Source organism: Vespula pensylvanica, chromosome 7, assembly GCF_014466175.1.
Source record: "Vespula pensylvanica isolate Volc-1 chromosome 7, ASM1446617v1, whole genome shotgun sequence".
Taxonomy (NCBI): domain Eukaryota; kingdom Metazoa; phylum Arthropoda; class Insecta; order Hymenoptera; family Vespidae; genus Vespula; species Vespula pensylvanica.
The window spans coordinates 4792829-4806624 of NC_057691.1; the positions used below are offsets into that span (position 1 = coordinate 4792829).

The window sequence follows — 13796 nt, forward strand, 5'->3', positions numbered from 1 at the left end:
AAGTAAAACTTACACGACCAAAGATGGTTTACCAAAGGGAATTTATACGACAGTACTTTGGTAGGGCTTTAAAAGGGATCTTCCCTACTGAATACTTACTATATACTTCAAGTCAAAGTTCCTTTCTAACAACCTCTCTCCCTCCCCTAATAATTTCCATAACATTTAACCATGATATTCGACTGGGAAAATGAAAGATGCTTTTCCATCTTGAATTACTCACTACGATGTTTAATTACCTATGCACATTTAATCGATCAATTAACGAAATTTTGATCGAGCAAATTACAAAAATATTTATCAAGTATAACGAGTCCCGTATTAACGATGATTAAATTTTCGAATTAATTTTTTTAAATTTACGATCTTTCTTCTACCTTTGTTCAATTATAAAAGTTAAAACATAAAAAAAAAAGGAACAGACAGAGGATAACAAAAAAAAAAGGAACAAAAAGAGAATTGAAAAAATAAAAGAAAAAAAAAGCAAAACGAAACATAAAAGAGAAAAAAAAAGGATGATCGACCGACAGACTCGCGAAATTTTCGAAAGGATCGATATTTCATGGGGGATGTATTTATTTGACTTTTGTTTAGTACGAATCATCCGAAAATGGCGAAAATTTATGCGTCGTTTCTCATTCGCTCTCATTGTAGGTGACGAAACGAGACAAAACGAGACGAGACGAGACGAGACGAGACGAAACGAGACGAGACGAAACGAAACGAGATGAGACGAGGCATGCGCTCTAGCAAAACTACTGAAAATATACGTGTGTATGGCGAATGCGCGCGCGGTCGATACAAGCCACCGCACCACCAAACCTGCCGCGTAAATTTTGTTAAATCGAACCGCTTTCGAAAATCTACGATCGCACCAACGATCCCTGCTCCTCCTCCTGCTACCCCTCTTTCCTACTCTCGTCTATCTCCACCTCCCCCTCCCTACCCTTCACCACCTCTACCTCCCACCATCCCTTCGCGATTCTCTCTATTTCTATAGTCTCTCTGTAGTCCCTCCATCTCTCTCTCTCTCTCTATTTCTCTCTCTCTCTCTCTCTCTCTCTCTCTCTCTCTCTCTCTCTCTCGCTCTTGCTCTCCCTTTGTTATACCACGGAAATTTTGTCGGAATTTGAACGAAACTCTATAAAATACACGCGACAGAATCACGAATTAAACGTCGATCGGAAAAGTATTGTTTAATCTTTTAATACATGATTTATTTGTTTATTTATTTATAGTCCGTTCTTTTTTCCCTTCTTCTTTATAAACGTTTCGAAAGGAAAAAAGAAAATTATATAATATAATAATTGACGTATCTACGTTTAAGTGGAAGTGATATAAAAATTATATTACCATCATCATTTTGCCGTATGAGACTTAATGGAAAACTAAAGTGTTCCATATATAGTATAATATATTTAATTTGTTAACGTATGCGAGTAGATTTTCGATCGTATTATATGTTGGTATACATATGTATGGAATATATTTCGATTCGAAATATAAATGTAAACTCGAATTAAATATCGATCGGAAAAGAATCGTTTAGTCTTTTAATACATGATCTATTTTTTTTCTTAGAAATGTTTTAAAAAAAGAGAATATATATATATTATATTAATTATCTGATGCATATTAAAATGTATATTAAAATGAATATAAAATAGTATATTAAAATGAAAATAATATAAAAATTATATTGTCATCATTTTGTTACATGAAATTATAATAAATAACTAAAGGTTTGCATATATCGGATTGACGATTAAATAATGTCGAAATTTTCGATATATAAAATACTGGTGTTATTTAATTGGATATTAAAAAGTATTTTATTAAACAAAATACACTGTAATATGTTATTTGTTTGAATAGAATACAATAAACATTTTTTTCAATATAAAATACAATAGTGTTATTTATTTATATATAACATACTAAATATTTTCAGTAAAAAATACCAATATTTATTTGAATATAAATTACTAAAAATTCTGACAGTACTTATCGACCAATCCGATACATTTTAATCTGTTGACCGAGTAAATATTTGATTGATAAACGTGTATGTATACGAAATTGGTTTCCATTCAAAATATAAAAATATATGAATGAAAATACATAGCTTCGGATCAAATTAATGAATGATCAAAAAAGATAATAATAATCGAAAGTAATAATATTTTCTTTAATTAAACCATTTCTCTTTTCCGGTTAATAATTCAAGGATTAAACCGATAAATTAATTTATTATAAAATTACGATCGAATAAAATTCCTACGTGCTCACATATGAGCCAGTGATTACGAAAGTGATCTGAATTGTTTAAAAGATGTTAAAAAATATATCACTTTTACCATACACATTATAAAAAAATAATATATTACTTAGACATCTGGCACCTACTCATAATTAACACATTCAAATAATAATAATAATATTTCATACTTTGACAAATTTGATATTAAAAATTTCACGAATTTGTATACCTGCATATTTATTAAGTAAAAAAAAAAAAAAAAAAAAATCATTTGAACGTGTTAATTGAATTAATTATCGTACATAAGCGATAATGAACGATTATCGATCGTCCTGTCATTAATTCAACGTGGTAATATGTGTCTGTGTATGTGCTTATGTATCATCAATTATATATAATAAACCTTGATGACTCCTTAATCCGATTAAGGATTAAATGGCGATAACACGTTGAATACCATGACAATCGAAGTATCATTGAAAATGTTTCTAAACTCTACCGCATCATCGTGTTAATCAACGTTCGATAATTTTAATCGTATTACTTGATGGACCTCAATACAACTTCAAATTGACTTACGCGTGAATCGTGATTGTCACAATTGCCAATTAAAACGTTCCCTTCGTAATCCCGTTTATCATAAATGTAATTAAATTTTACTTCGCTAGCGGGTATACACACACACACACACACGTAAATACCTATATACGTATACACGTATTTATAAAAAAATTTCAAAATTCTAGTTCGAAAAATTGCATCCAACGATAAGAAAAAAAAAATAACTCTCGCAATTGAACACACACGCACGCAACACGCATTCTATAAACTTTCATCCCTTCCCACATAGTAAATTAATTTTTTAAGCAGTCTCGTTTAATTATTTTTAACGATTTTTATTTAATTATAATATAACACCTGAATATTTCTAGATCGTGTTAAATACTATCTTGCGGTAAAAGTTATTTCTCGAAAATGAAGATATATTCGTTTTCAAGGATACACTGCTGCTCGCTATGCAATACCGTAAAAATGTTCAGAATACTTTTTACTATACTTTCAAAGAAAGAACAGCAGAAACATTGGACTTTTAATGTATAAAAGATATTTGTAATTTTTCATATTTCTCTTTCTTTCTTTTTCTCTCCTTTTCTCGCGACTTTTTATATCTTGTTACCTGAGTGATTATTTAACACTTTTAAATAAAATAAAGTAAGAAGTGGGTTAATAAATATTCTCTGAAAATAATCTAGCGGTGGACACGTTTGAGAACGAACCGATTACATAAGTAAACTCTTTTAAAAGTTAACTCAAGAATTAAAGTTATCGAGATTGAGTCTCATTGTCAATGGACAATATTTTCGTGTCCCTGGTCCCTACCCTCTTTCGAAGGTTCGAAAGTGTCAAGAACACTCGTAGCATGCTCGTTAGCTCGCTATAAACGATATCCACCTAACAACATCTGGCTATTTCGCATAATAAACGTCTCGCATATATTCGGTTTTGTACGTAATTGATTCTTCGATTTATTGAAGTTTCCTTGTATATATATATGCGTGTGTGTGAATAAAAATTCTTTAGTCCTATTATAGATCAAAGTATTAAAATTGTTTAAGTCCTGATTTTTTTATGTTGTTGAAGCAAATATTGAAAAATCAATTAATTATCTCTCACTCGAATATTTAAAAATAAATTACAATTCATTTGCTACTTGTATTACGTAAAAATTGAAAAATATTTCAAACACCTTGTTTCTTTTTTACGTATCGTAATATATAAAGATTACTTATGATTAAATTAGAAAAAACGAAAAGAAGAATTATTTCTTGTTCGGAAAAAATTTTTTACACGATTCCAATTAATATTTAAAAAATGTCCTTGAAATTCCGAATCGTTTTTATCATTTGAATGCTCTATATTACATAAAACGATAATGAGAAGTCGGTAAGCGTAGTCGTAAGCGCCACTTAAAAACTGGTTTTGGTGATGTAGGAGATACCTACGAGAAAAGTGATTGCTCCTGGCAAAAACTCTTGTCAGTATAAGTATAACGAGTGCACACTGATATTTTTCTGTACATATATAGCAGGAGAAAACACTTTAACTTAAGTGGTAATAACATAGTTTTGCTTTTTAATTCTTACCAATCTCATGGTATCGATAATATATAAAACGTTCGACGATGTTATAATTAAATGGAATAGTGTTTACGCAATCTATTCGATCTATCGAACAAATTGTCAAAAAGCTTTCAACAAAATTTTATACTCTATCTCTCTCTCTCTCTCTGTTTATGATAAAACCAATTTTTTCACAATACTTAACTAAAACGAAACAAAATCGTATTCATTAGTACACTCTCTCGAAAATTAAAGGAACAAAACTTTTTGGAGGGAAAAGAAAAAAAAAAAGATCATTGACTTCAAAACGCATTATCGATGTAACGTCGAAATAGTTAACGCTCTTACATTTTGCAAAACGTCAATAACGATTACATCTTTTTCTAGCCATCGTAGATGGGATCGTGGGACGTAGTTTTGCGTCATGGTCTTGCTACTATAGCGAGGATTCGGTGAAGGCAAAGGAGTCACTTCGATATCAATCGGCATCTCGTACTTTCGTACCTTGGGAGAGATAAAAAATGGGTCGTACGCATTTCATTAAAAAGCGGACGAATTGCCTAACAGTCGTCGTCGACCGTGTGTCTCCGTTGTTGTCCATAGACTTCTCTCTCTCTCTCTTTTTCTCTCTCGATCTCTTTCTTTTTCTCTGTCTTTCACTCTCTCTCTCTCTTTCTCTCTCTCTTTCTGTCGATTCAACACAACAATTCTGCGAGTGAGAGAGTGGGAATTAACGAGAACGCGGGAGCCACGATTAATTAACGTTGGCCTCCTCTCCTCACCAAGTTCGACCCACCTTGGGATTATAATTACGTGAACTTCGTCATTTCTCTCTCTTTCTCTCTTTCATTTTCTTCTTTATAACGGAACACCTTTCTTTTCCTCCCGTACACGAGCTCGATGAAATCGTTTAAAAAAAGAAAAATAAATAAAAAAAGAATAAAAGAATCGAGCTCGAACGCAAACAACAAAGTACACGAGAGAGTTTAAAGCAGAATTTATTGTCTAACTAACGGTATATATCAACGTGAAAATTGTCTATATGCGATATATATTTTCGATAACGATAGTGATAATTATAATGACAATGATTATAGGTATCTGATTGCGAAATTAATCGTGGCACGTCTCGAGAGATACTTGCACGAGATTTTCAACAATAATAATACTTGTTTTTCTTCTTTCTAGTATCTTTCCTTTCTCTTATTGATAATAATGTTTATTCCTGTGTGACCTAAACTAAATAAATATTATCCAATATGTAAAATTTGTAATATTATTGATATACTATCGTCGTTACGATAAATTCGAATTTATACATATTGGTAGTAAATATTAATATTCGAATATAAAATAATAATATTATTTTTGTAACGATGCGACGTAATAAGATTTAACGAATATAGATCTATGAGTGTGCCTACGTGCGTTATATAAAATGAATAGAAATTGAAGGCCTGAAAGATTGAGATAGCTATGCGTTGAATTGGGCCTCTTAAAAAATAAAAATAAATATAGTTGTGTAAATATCTATTGCTATTAGAGTTTACAATCGATCACTTTCTCTCGTTATATTATATATTATATTATTTCATTCTTCGTATATTATTCATCATCTTTTCTAGATCAATCAACGTGAACGTGTGACGTCGTTAATTAAGAATATACTCTCCCTTGATCTAAAATATTCGAAAGTGTGTAGTTACTTACGAAGTAGATACGTCGATCAAGGTAAAAACGAATTGAAAGGCCCATACAACGCACAAAAGATACGAACAAAACCTGTTCGACCATTGAATTTCAAACTTTCGACATTTTGCATCGTATTCGCAGCTTAAGCGCGATGAATTCGGAAGTAGTCCTTTACTGAAATATTGGACTATGATTATCCGTTTTCACGCGAAAGTCGAAGTTAACAATACCCTCAGCTTTTATATATAAGTACATATGTACATGTTCATGTACAATATTCGCGAGAAATGAAATCATTGTATTCAAGTCGAGTTAAAAGTTTTTAAATAATTTTTTAAATCGATTACTCCTTTTCACGCGACTTTTCAGGCTAATCTTTTTTTTTCCGATGACGAACAAAAAGATTTCTCGACTTGTGGTTTTGTAATCTATAAATAAAAAATTCAAAAACAGTAGACTAAAAAGTTCTCCCCCAAAAAAAGAGTAATTGATTCTTTGTTTCTTTTTTTTTTTGTTTGTTACATCACATAGAATCTCTCTACTCATACGCATAATAATATATTTATACTATATATACGTTATATCAACATCATAATTTATCTATATTAAAACCGTTCCTATACGGATACATATATTTTTTAATATACCTATATCATAATTTATTTATTCCTATTATAATAATTTATACTTAATTCTTCATAGATAATTCCGCATATCATAGTTTATTTATTTATTTCTATGAAAACATTTTAAATCGATTATTTCGTGAATGAATAACATGAAATAGATTTAATATTATAAATTCGTAATCAGGAAGATAAAATCGACTAATGCTAAGAGAAATAAAAGATTCAAGATCTTCCATCGTTCTCTCTCTTTCTCTCTCATAGGATATCGAAGGTTTGCATCGGAAATAAAATAAATTTCCGCAATGAGGAATCGACTGATACTAATTTGTACGAATCTCGTATTATAATACAGAATCTCCTGCTGGGAAACGAAGCAACTCTGGTCGTTTATAACCCAACGCAAATTTATTTCCTTGTCACGATATTCTGGTATACTCGCACATACACAAATACACACATAAATTACGATATCGCGTATATATATCTCTCTACTAACGAAGATTTGGCGTGTACCTGCTTCTCCAGAAGAAAAAGAAAAAAAAAAAGAAAGAAACTACAGGAACTAAAGAACAAAATGAGAAAAGAAAAGAGAAGAGAAGAAAAGGAAAAAAAAATTTTATTCGCGACGTATGTATAATATGTGTATAATCATCCGGACTTTTATCCTCTTTTCGTGCACGAACTGAAATAACGAATTTAAAATTACGAGAAAGAGAAAAGAGAGAGAAAAATTTCAGAAAAAAGATCTAAAAATCTTGGAAAACGTTAAATATTAAAGCGACGCGATGAACATTTCAAATTACAATTTCTTCTTTTGCTCGCTCACCACGAACGTAAAGACTTTCTTTCTTTTTAAAGAGATTTCTAAAATTAAATGAAATTTCCAATCGAATTACTCCGTTGACATTTCTCTATTCTTGGTGAAAGATACGTACATTTAAAAAAATTGTCTCTGAAACGAGATACAAAATATTTCAATATTTTTTACGATCCTCTTCAAAGACGATAAAACTGCATTTTAAATTTCTTCGTATATTTCAATCAGATAAAAATTGATTGGAAAATTATCTATAGCGATAAAAAATATTTAAAAGTTACAATATATATCTTATATAATTAATGATATACAATATTATCTTTCGATTCAATAGCCGTATCGTTTTCCGATCGGTGAAATGCGCTTTAAAAGCTAGTAGTGCAGGTCAATATGATGTCAGACATTCCCCTTTAAAATGCTTCGATACGAAATATATTACGAAAAATAAATATTAACATATCGAGAATACAAAATTTTTTAAGTAAACTAAATCATCGCATCTATCCAATTTTGAAACACGTTAATTCAACTTAACTAATTAATTTTTAATTATCTCACGTTAACCATCAACTCCTAACGATTAAAATAAAAATATAGAAATTTTTATATTCTTGTTAAATTAATTGAGTTAATATGCTTTGGTAATCGTTAAATATTTTGTAAAAATACGTTTAAATCGATTAATCGATACTAAGTAGATACCGGAATATGATAGATGTACGTCGTTATAGAAGGCTCTTATATAGGGTGATTTAAAAATTGTTAAATAACTTTTAAAATCACCTAAATGATCTGGTATCGAAAAAGAGTACGGTAATGGCCATAATCTTTTTCGAGAGATCTTAGGCTAATATTATTCCTATTCTTCCTTACTCTCTCTTTGTTCAGATTGTGAAACTACAAGCGTAGAAACTTTTGGTTCATCCTATATAAACGCACTACTCAATTACGAATAATTTAAGCAACCAAATATGTCACGTGTGTGTGTGTGTGTGTAACATGTGTATATATATATATATATGTATATATACGCTCTATTTCCAGGTTTGCGAACATCAGCGAGAACATAAATGGTATGTGGCCACGTTCGATCGTTAACTAATTCAGATCAAACATCTATACCATATATGTACACTATATATGTATATACGATTTATAGAAATTAATCCTATTAACGATAAAGATATTTATTTATCAAAATTAAATGAGATTTTGACGAAATGAAAACGATTACTAACGTTTCATTGAAACTAATGAAATGGAAATGATTTTTCAAACGTATCATACATATATATATATATATATATATATATATATATATATATACACGCACGAAGTACAAAAAGAATTATTTTAGAAGGAGAAAGTTTGACGGGTTTCGTAGGGTGTCAAAGTTCAAGCGTATATTAGAGAATCGAGAACACGAAATACCGTATTTCCGGCACGAACATAGTGGCAAAAATACAACTTCGGCAAGTTTGTCAACTCGGCTAAACGTAAAGTTTACGGTACAGAGGGCCCTGCCTTCTTTCGTCGAGAAAAAGAGAAATAGAGAAAGAGAAAGATAAGGAGAAAAAAAAAAGAAAATAGAAAATAAAAAGACAGTGGTAACGTCGAGTTATAATGTTATGTGTATAATCTCTTCGAAACATCGCCGTCAGGAACCTTAAAATATATCTCTTTATTCAATTTTTTTCTTTTTCTTGTAATCTCTATATCAGCACATTTTTTAACTTTTTCGATCGTAACAAGTAGTAAAAAATACATTTTACATTTGAGGGATATATACATTACAGATATGTACATAAAATATATAGCTGCAATTATATATTTGATATATAGCAAAGTATATAATATATAAAATATATAAAATATGATCAATGTTAATCAATTTTTCTTATCTATATATATAAGATAAGATATTCACTAAAATTGTAATACATTTGTACATAGATAAAACAAAAAAAAAAATATATATATATGTATATGCGATACGATTAAGTTTATTTATACGGTAAAGTTCGTAAAACGTATTAATGATCTTTAAGAATATCCAGAACACAATTGTATCATCAAGTTTTACCTTTCAAGCTGTATTAGATAGATACGAGTAGCAAAGACAGACAAAAGTCGACTTACAGAGTCGTGGAATTCTCAGACTTCAATTTAAAACTTTTTAGGTAAGTTTATATGTTAGTTACAAGTATCAAATAGAAGTCAACTATCCTTCTACGCTAGGTATTTCTTTACTTAAATAATATATTGTTTTAATTATACCAAACAGAATAATTTCAAAAAAAAATACAATGTGAAGAAATAAATAAAGTAATTAATTAATTAATAATGATAATAAAAAAAATAATACCATAAGTCAAGAACACTGTATGCATACATACAATATGTGATATTTTCTCTCTTGTTTTATGAATGAGCGAATCGTTTAATTGGTATTCGTTCTTGATCGTAGGTAGACGCGTAAAACGCGTTGTTACTAAGGCTAGGTTATGTTGATACATATTTAACGTCGTATAACGATGACGACGTACAGTTTCAAACAAGAAAAGTTCATGCGGTAATAATGTTTTCGAACTAACCTTTTTCTTGAGTTTCTGCGCTACATTATATAATTAAATAGGAAAACAAGGCGAACGACAACGGTGACCATAAATTCGGTAAAATCTAAGCACTCAGCGATGAACTTAGACGAATATAACTACTAATATAATTAAGAATTTATGATAAAACTCATTTACTTATCGTAGAACAAAATTACTTCTTTCATAGTTTCAAAAAATATGAGATAGTTGATCGACGCAATAAAATATCCACACCGTTACTACTACACAACCCGCAACAATGCAAAATACTTATTAAATATTACTACGTATAAACTTTCAAATATTCGTAGGACGCACCACCTACCGGAGGCAAAGTTTATTACAACAAAGAGAGAGAGAGAGAGAGAGAAAGAGAGAGACTGTTCGTTATAATACGAAATATAACAAAGGACGTAAACTTGACGAGCGTTAACGTAGAAAATATATTCAAACTTTACATCAAACTATTCTAGTAATAATCTAAGTTATAATATTATACACATTCTTAATATAAGTTCTACACGACGTCAAAGAGAATATTAATAAGAGTAATAATATCACGAAGGATACGAGAAGAGCGTTTGAAGCATCTTGCTTCGCGCCATTTAGGTTCAATCTTCTTTCCTGATCGAATTCTTACACGAACTAAAGAAATTCTCAAACTACTGAGTAAATTGCAAAATAAAGAGAAAATAAAAAATAATAATAATTATTATAATAATAATAATAACAATATAAAAATTGTATACTCACGTAAATGATTAACCAAGATATTTTACCCTGAAGAAAGAGAAAGGTCGAAGAGGTTACCCGGTGTTTACGGGTAGATGGGAAAGCCTCGGAGTTTCTTCTCGGATGTGCAAGAAAAGAATGTAAAAAAGAAAAAGAAAAAAGGAAACGCACCAATGTAAAATAATCGATAAAATATCCTGTTATATCGTCGACACGTTTCTTTTTATTAAACTCTTCTCGTACGATTCTATCACGTGGCGACTTTTACGATGTTACACGCAAAAGTCGAAGAGATCGAATAGTAAACATCGCGGATGAATCGCGTCGCGATACTGACGAGTCCTCGAGGCAGCGTGTAAACCTCATGCTATGAGAGAACTGACTACCCCCACCACAATGCCATCTGCCAGCGCTGTCGCCCTTGCGCGCAATCCTACCCCTTCCTATATCCTCTTTCTCTCTCTCTCTCTCTCTCTCTCTACCTCTTTCAACTTTACATTTCTTCTTTCTCTTTCTCTCTTTTTATTCACTACTCGCTCTCGCTCTCGCTCTCTCTTTCTCTCGTTTCATTCGCTATTCGTCCTCTCTTTTTCTCTCTCTCTCTCTCGGTCTATCTTTCTTTCGCTCACTCTCAAACTCTTCCTCTCACTCTTCTCTCACTCTTTTCACACCTTCTTCTTTACATCGAAGTTCCTTATTTTCTTCTCTCAAATCCATGAGTACCCGCAAAGTAACTTTTTCCTTTCCTCGTTTGTCACCGATTCTTCCTTAAATCATAGTCCAACGGTATATGTATATATAATTCTTTGAAGCTCTTTTATGTAATTCTTTTATGTTTTATTTCTTTATATGTATTTCTACGATTGATTCTATGAGTACTTATGTAAAGGTTCGTATCAATGCTTATTTATATCGAAACTTTGGATAAGTATTTATTTGTTTTATATCGCAAAATTTTTTCGATGTAAATGTATAATTATGTTTCATATATATAAGTATTGATTTCTCACTTTTAATAATTATATTTTATGCGAAAATTGTCATTGTATATGATATACCTATGTTAGATATTACTAATGATACTTATGATACATAATATTATCTGTGTTATATTAATTTATAATACATAATAGTATCTATATTATAACAAGATAAATAATAGTAGATAATGATGTTATGCTAACTTATAATACATAATTAATATATCTATGTTATGTCAACTTGATAAATAATAATATCTATGTTCTGCAAACTTATAATATATAATACCCATGTGTATATTAATAATAAATGAGCTCATAAATGTGTATTGGACTGTTAATTTAAATTACATTTACGTGAAATTCATCTTCGTATCGAAATAAATAATAAATCTTGTAGATTACCATATAAAAATTATATGAGATGAAATAAAATGATGACACGAATATTGCATCGATAGAAAGACAAATTTTATCTTCCGTGCAATTCGAAACGGACAAGCTGGCAAACGAACGAACGAGTGAACGAACGAACTGAACGAGAAGATATCTGGATTAAGAAAGGTCGCATCCCATTCCTTTCTCTCTTTCGAATCTGAGGTAACACAGCAGTAGGCGATCTTTCATGGCACTATCCAACGTGAATCCTAACACACGCGTATCTTATTTCTCGATGCAACTTCGATACGCGATAAATAAATTCGCTCTGCTCTATTCCAATAACTACTACAAACTACTAAAAATCTATTCTTTGAAATTCGTACAACGCAATCGATCTCGAAATTTATGATCGAGAAAATGACGAAATTAAACTATGCGAAATCAAGATCCGCGATCACATTAATTACAAGACTGTAATCCGTCGAAATGCAAATCTGTTAATCTCTCTCTCACTCTCTCTCTCTCTCTCTCTCTCTCTCTCTCTCTCTCTCTCTCTCTCTCTTGATATCTTAAATTACTTAAATTATTGATAGATTAGGCAAGGTAAAGAGAGGCCGACGTGATCACGACGGAAGCCGCAAAAAGCATTTGCGGTTAAATCGTTGGTACACTCCTTTTGTTAAAATATTAAGAAGGAGAGGAACGAACAAAAGAAAAAAAAACATAAAAAAGATAAAAGACGAGAGAAATAAAGATAAGGAAAGAGGATGGGATATAAAGAGAGAGAAGAGAAGATGAGTATCTATCGAAATAAGTTGACGACGACGTTTCTATTTATTTTTAAACGGCAGGAGGTCTCTGACCGAAAAGACAATAAAGATCGAAAAGAGAGGAATATTACATAAACAAAGGTAAATGGGTAGCAGTACGATGCGTATAGCTTTAAGGCTAACATTTTCTTTCTCTTTTTCACCACCTACCACGTATGTGTATATACATATACAAGAGAAACACGCGCAGAAAGAAAGAGAGAAAGAGAGAGAGAGATGATGTTACTTTTGTGACTTCATCTTTCTCACACTCACTATTCCGCACAGGAAGATCCATTCCTTCAACTTGCAACGACCGAGAACAGCTTTCTCCGTTGGCTAGAGTAAGTAAGTACTTACTTTCTCTCTCGTACTCTCGTAGAAGTCCATCTGTCACTTTCATCCTCCACTTTGCCCTTATCGTCGACAGCTATCGCACTTTACTGCCGGCCACCGTCTCGTCTCGTCTCTCTCTTTCCTTCTCTATCTTTCTTTCTAAACCTCTATCTCTCTCTATATATCTCTATCTCCGTCTCTCTTGCTATCTTTCGTAAATGAGCTTTCTACCTTCCGAGCCACCTTTGAATGTACTACGTTAAGAACCGATAAAAAAGGGATGTCTCGTTATTGAGGATTAATACGAACATCTCGAATACTCTTCGTTTAGTTCTTCTTCTTCCTCTTACATTTCCTTTTTCAAACAAAATTTCATCGTATCGCTGCTATTGATTCATGGAGCGAATCTAGAAATTGTTTCTACAAAAAAATAACTTTCATTT

General features: G+C 31.1%; 1 protein-coding gene across 2 annotated transcripts in view; it reads right to left on the reverse strand.

Annotated features, from left to right (window-relative positions):
• LOC122630445 (mucin-3A) overlaps nucleotides 1–11280 on the reverse strand; it is an 87941-nt gene extending 76661 nt beyond the window's left edge. For both annotated transcript variants that reach the window (XM_043814938.1, XM_043814937.1), the window contains exon 1: nucleotides 10869–11280. The gene's annotated coding sequence lies outside the window, so the exon portion shown is untranslated. The remainder of the gene's footprint in view (nucleotides 1–10868) is intronic.
• Nucleotides 11281–13796: the final 2516 nt, after the last annotated feature.